Source organism: Temnothorax nylanderi, unplaced genomic scaffold (genome assembly GCF_030848795.1).
Source record: "Temnothorax nylanderi isolate EJ_2023f unplaced genomic scaffold, tnyl_v1.0 TNYL_tig0142_pilon, whole genome shotgun sequence".
NCBI classification, from domain to species: domain Eukaryota; kingdom Metazoa; phylum Arthropoda; class Insecta; order Hymenoptera; family Formicidae; genus Temnothorax; species Temnothorax nylanderi.
In genome coordinates, this window is record NW_027249204.1 from 130,715 (window position 1) to 136,714 (window position 6,000).

Below are 6,000 nucleotides of genomic sequence, written 5' to 3' on the forward strand. Positions count from 1 at the left end.
TTTTTTACGTGCGTGAGAACACACAGGCGTCCCTTTTTTCCGAGGGCATCTCTCATTAATTTAATTATATATGTATATTATTTTATATCTCTACTACCCAGGTAGCAAACACAAGTCATTTTGACGTCAAATTTTGGTCCTTTACTGACCATTCCTGACGTCACTAACTGGCGACATAATGACGTTAAAATGACGGTCTAATGTCACAGACAATTGACGTCATTTTCTGACGTCTTATTGACGGCAAAAATAGGTCCATTGTACGACATACCGGTTTCTAGAAATGTTTTTTATGAAATTAAAATGTTAAAATGTCTACTTGATAAACGTTTATAAAAAAATGTTCTTTTTCTTTATCTAAGAAAAAAAAACTTTTTTAACTGTTTCGTTACATGCCATGTGCGTATAGCTGCTCTCAAGGCGGTCACCCATCCTAGTACAGTACCGCGTCCGAGTCGCTTGACTTCGATGATCTAGTGGACAGTGACGATCTTCTCACCCTGATGCTTCCTTATTAACTGTACTTGTCTATAACAGGTACATCTTTAAAGTGTTCAAAAATCTTGTAATGATAATCTTCTTGATAGCTATAACATGCGTGAAATAGTTATCATAAAACTATAATCACACGCAACTACATCCACTTATACCATAAATTCGCCACTTCAATCATAAAGTTGCTAAACAAACATATTGCAGTTAATTTTGTAGTTTTTATTTTATTATTACTTTATTAAACAATATTAAGAAGTAAAAATAGTTATATTACAAAAAGACCTTATTTGGACGACTTTAAGACGTCTTTAAAATGACGTCTTTAGATGGTCTAAGAAATGACGTCTTATAAACGTCCATTATTAGTCGCCGATGTCATAGGCCTAGTTTACACCGTGCGACCTGATCGCGACCTGACCTATGCCCTGACCTAAAATAGGCTTCTAAACAAAACGTTTACACCATGTAGACCTATGATACTTTTGGTCGAATATAGATAAAAATCCAGTATCCAGTATTTATTGGTACACTCTCTGCACTTTAGGCGATCTTTAGGTCACCTGCGTTTACACGCGTTACGTCCTACTTTAGGTCTACGCCTAATTTAGGTCAGGGCACGCGAAAAAGAGACCTGACCCAAGCGAGGTTGCAACTGTTTACATCGTCGCGACCTATCGTGTTTGGGTTGAATATAAGGTATAGGTCGCGGCCTAAACGCACGGTGTAAACTAGGCCATAGACTAACCTAACCAAAAATGACTAAAAATAGACGTCATAATGATGTTATGGAATAACGTCAGTATAATGTCATTTTTAAAGACATAGTCGCTTTTTGGTCATTTGACGTCATTTGTACAAACATGACTAGTATTTGACGTCAAAATGACTTGTGTTTGCTACCTGGGTACCTGGCCGTATCCTGACTGTACATATTAATTTAAAATTAAATACCTTTATTGACAGGAAAATTAATATAAACAATATGATACTTATATTTAATCTACATAAATAGCAATCTAAATAAATATTTTTTTGAACTATTTTTTTTTCTTAGTGTAATATTTATCTCTCTAAGATGGCAGTAAAAGTTTCTCACCCGATTAACTTTCGCACGCTAAGAGAGATGCGGCATCGCTAATTGATTCGCGATTATCAATATCCGAATCTATACTTCGCGATAGGTATTGCAATAAATGTTCAATGCAGAATTAATGCATGTTAATACGACACTTACCACTTAAATAAGTCGCGACGCCACTCGTTCCGCAGCCCATCCGTCTCAGGGTGCAAACTCATGCAGCGGAACGGCGTACGCAGAAAATCGCGGAACGATAGCCTTTACCAATCACAAGCGTTCCGCTGTTTTCGTTACGCAGATTCAGGCTGGGGTCCCATGGAGCTGATTACGCGGAAGCGGAACGAGCGTATCACCAATCACGGGACCGTTTCGACGGAATCTTTGAAAGGGTTCTATCAGAATGATGCCGTGTATCACCAATCACGGCATCATTCTGATAGAACCCTTTCAAAGATTCCGTCGAAACGGTCCCGTGATTGGTGATACGCTCGTTCCGCTTCCGCGTAATCCGCTCCATGGGACCCCAGCCTCACGGTCCCGAGGTACTCATGAAGCGTATCGAGAGCAGCGCGGATTGCATGCGACCAATCATGATGAGTCTCCATTTGAAATTTGTTCAAACTTTATTTTAATATTTTAAGCATTAAGTTAAATATTTCTAAAGGTGCGATTTCACGATGACGCTCGACGCTGGATTCGAGCGTCAAATCTGCCCAGGTAGCAAACACAAGTCATTTTGACGTCAAATACTAGTCATGTTTGTACAAATGACGTCAAATGACCAAAAAGCGACTATGTCTTTAAAAATGACATTATACTGACGTTATTCCATAACATCATTATGACGTCTATTTTTAGTCATTTTTGGTTAGGTTAGTCTATGACATCGGCGACTAATAATGGACGTTTATAAGACGTCATTTCTTAGACCATCTAAAGACGTCATTTTAAAGACGTCTTAAAGTCGTCCAAATAAGGTCTTTTTGTAATATAACTATTTTTACTTCTTAATATTGTTTAATAAAGTAATAATAAAATAAAAACCACAAAATTAACTGCAATATGTTTGTTTAGCAACTTTATGATTGAAGTGGCGAATTTATGGTATAAGTGGATGTAGTTGCGTGTGATTATTGTTTTTTGATAACTATTTCACGCACTATTATAGCTATCAAGAAGATTATCATTACAAGATTTTTTAACACTTTAAAGATGTACCTGTTATAGACAAGTACAGTTAATAAGGAAGCATCAGGGTGAGAAGATCCTCACTGTCCACTAGATCATCGAAGTCAAGCGACTCGGACGCGGTACTGTACTAGGATGGGTGACCGCCTTGAGAGCGGCTATACGCACATGGCATGTAACGAAACAGTTAAAAAAGTTTTTTTTTTCTTAGATAAAGAAAAAGAACATTTTTTTATAAACGTTTATCAAGTAGACATTTTAACATTTTAATTTCATAAAGAACATTTCTAGAAACCGGTATGTTGTACAATGGACCTATTTTTGCCGTCAATAAAACGTCAGAAAATGACGTCAATTGTCTGTGACATTAGACCGTCATTTTAACGTCATTATGCCGCCAGTTAGTGACGTCAGGAATGGTCAGTAAAGGACCAAAATTTGACGTCAAAATGACTTGTGTTTGCTACCTGGGTGGTTACGTGATAGATTCAGAGGGACGCGAAATATAACCTAACCACTCGCGTCCCTCTGAATCTATCACGTGACCAGATTTGACGCTCGAATCCAGCGTCGAGCGTCATCGTGAAATCGCACCTTAACAGGAAACCCATTAAGGCTCCTGATGGATGGTCAGCCGAGAACTCTGCGTTGACGGTGGCGACGTACCGTCGCGGCAGAAATCAGAACCCTCTCCAATGGAGAATTCTGTCCTTCGTGACATGTTGACAACCTATTTTGTTGTGCATGCTATTTCTTTATTATTCGCTCTGTGCTTGTGCTCTAACGTTTAACGTATTCGTGAAAGTTGTAAAATTGACCGAAAAGTAAGATTTGCATGCGGAAGGAACGTTTTCACCTCCTTTCGATAGTGGAGAACACATAAGTCAAAATGACGTCAAAATGACATCTTTTAAAAGTCATATTTGTTTAAGTAATGATGACGTCATTATGGTTCCTGGCAAGAACGATTTCGTGACGTCATAATGACGTCAAAACAACGTCTTCTTGACTTTTCTCGTGATTTTTTTCGTACATATTATATATGTATAATTAATAAGATACTTATATTTAAAAATATATTAAAAACTAGTTTATTTTTAAATTATTTATTATATTTTAAGTGACTGTGATGTACATGTACCATAATACAACACTGTATAATATTTGACATAAAATATAATATTATAATTTTTAACTTATATATATTGTACGATATTTGTTGAAAGATATTAGACTGTTCTACGGCATGGTTTAAAATCAGGGAATGTGTGAAAGAAATTCAGCGAGAACAGATGGTACTAAAAAACGTTATAAAAACTTATAAAGTTATAAAGGGACATAAATTATAAAGTAGCGAAGTTACTTAATAAACTGGATAGTATATTTTCTTATAAGAAATCATAGTATATCAATATTTTGAAGTAAAATGTTAAGAGCACAGAATCTCGAGTCTGATTGGGTGTTGTCGATCAGTGACTTTAACACTGTGCAAGTATTTGCAATTACAGCCGCGCTTTGAAAAATTCCACAAAAGAAACGCATGAAGCGCGGATAACGAGTTATGGTGGCGCGCACCCTCGGTTATAAACATCGTTAGTATGCACCGTTCCATTATTGCCATTCGTTCTAATACATGCACGAAGATCCGCGTGTCCGGCCAGACGTTTCTCTGAGGTATCATTCCCGATTATTACCCCCCAAAAGGGGTAATACCTAATTATTTAGGTCCCTTATACTTTTCTTTGGCTACTTGTGTGAAATCATCTCTTCATACTGCCTGTGGCAGCTTGAAGATCGCTTTGCGGAAAATTTTTCAAAATAGCACCTGGAAATACCAAAACAACTCAATGAAGTTATTGCCAATCAGATGTATGTATATATGTACGTTTGTTCAATCAGAGTGCAACTTACACTGAAGTGCTTCGTGGAGTGGGGTGCCTTCAATGCTTAATTTGATCATACCCGATCCTGTCCAATTGGGGCTACATCTACCTAGAAGCCCGAAAAATAGGTCGAAATTCAGAAATTTTTTTTTCAGAAACGATTAGTGGGAATAAAACGAATTTTTTTGTACTTAAAGATACATGTTTTGAGAGCTTTAAAAAAAATTTTTATTAAAAAATGTCCAAAAACAAAAAAGTTATGGCCGCCGGCAGATGATAAGTTTTTTTTCGACACGTTCGGCGGTGGACACTGTCCAGTTAAAACGGTTGATCTGAAATAAAAAACCAAAGGGGTTATTTAAGTTAACAATAAAGACGAGTCGTTGACGATCGCCGATTTTTAAAATCGATTTTTTAAACAAAACGGCAACAAATTGAAACTCAGGTATGGAAAATCTATGAAAAAATGTCGTCATTCTTACGTAATTATTAAAAAATAAAGATCGATTTAAAAAAAGTAAGATCGTCAACGATCTCTAAATGTTTCTCAGCGTATTTTGTGTAAATTTCAAAACGATCCATCGAGCGGTTTTCCAGATATGATGTCCACCGGCTTCGAAAACAGTGTTTTGAGAAAAACGCGTTTAAAGTTTCAAGTATGGTTCTACTATTGTTAAGTGAAGAATTTTTAACTTTACCTCTAGTCGTCAATTCCAGGACCATATAAAGTACCCTCAGCAGCAATTGCAGCTTCATGCGAAGAGGATTGTTTTTGTCTGCGAGCAATTCTCTCTTCGCGCGTCGCCTCCTGCACTCGAATTTCAGCTGAATTGATGCGCTCTCTGTCTTGGTTCTCGCAGTGTCTTCAATTTTCGATGCCATTATTATCACTTTACGTACGCTTTAAAACTCGAATACAGAACAGAAGAGCAAGTGCGTAAAGTCTACTAGTACGTCTACTCGCTAGCTCAATGGCTTTCGTACTGAATTTTAACGGTCCTCAGCTGAAGGACACAGGTGGGGTCGCTCCCCTAGGCCCCTAAAAGGGACTCTTTTGTCATGAACAACAATACACAAGATCGAGAAGACAACTGAAACCCAAAATACTGCTAGAGCTATATTTTCCATGCGCGCCACGTCAGGTAGCGGAGCTCGAACGATCGAACGCTCGAACTTGTTTTCTTTGGAATTCTATAACTTCGTCAATTTTACAGATATCGATGTAAAATTTTCAGGATATATTCTCAACACTTGAAACTTTTAGAAAATGCAATAAAAAAAAATGAAAAAAAATTTTTTCTAGGTAGATGTGGCTCCTTAAGAATACGCGCAAGTTTGTTTGATATGATTTTTGGT

At 37.1% G+C, this 6,000-nt stretch overlaps 1 long non-coding RNA gene across 1 annotated transcript; it reads right to left on the bottom strand.

The window, feature by feature from the left end:
* Positions 1–3,851: 3,851 nt before the first annotated feature.
* LOC139777247 (uncharacterized) lies at positions 3,852–5,488 on the bottom strand. The gene is made up of 3 exons (XR_011719296.1): positions 5,343–5,488; positions 4,673–4,976; positions 3,852–4,586 (listed from the first exon to the last, which is right to left on the bottom strand). It is a non-coding gene; the product is annotated as an uncharacterized lncRNA (long non-coding RNA).
* Positions 5,489–6,000: the final 512 nt, after the last annotated feature.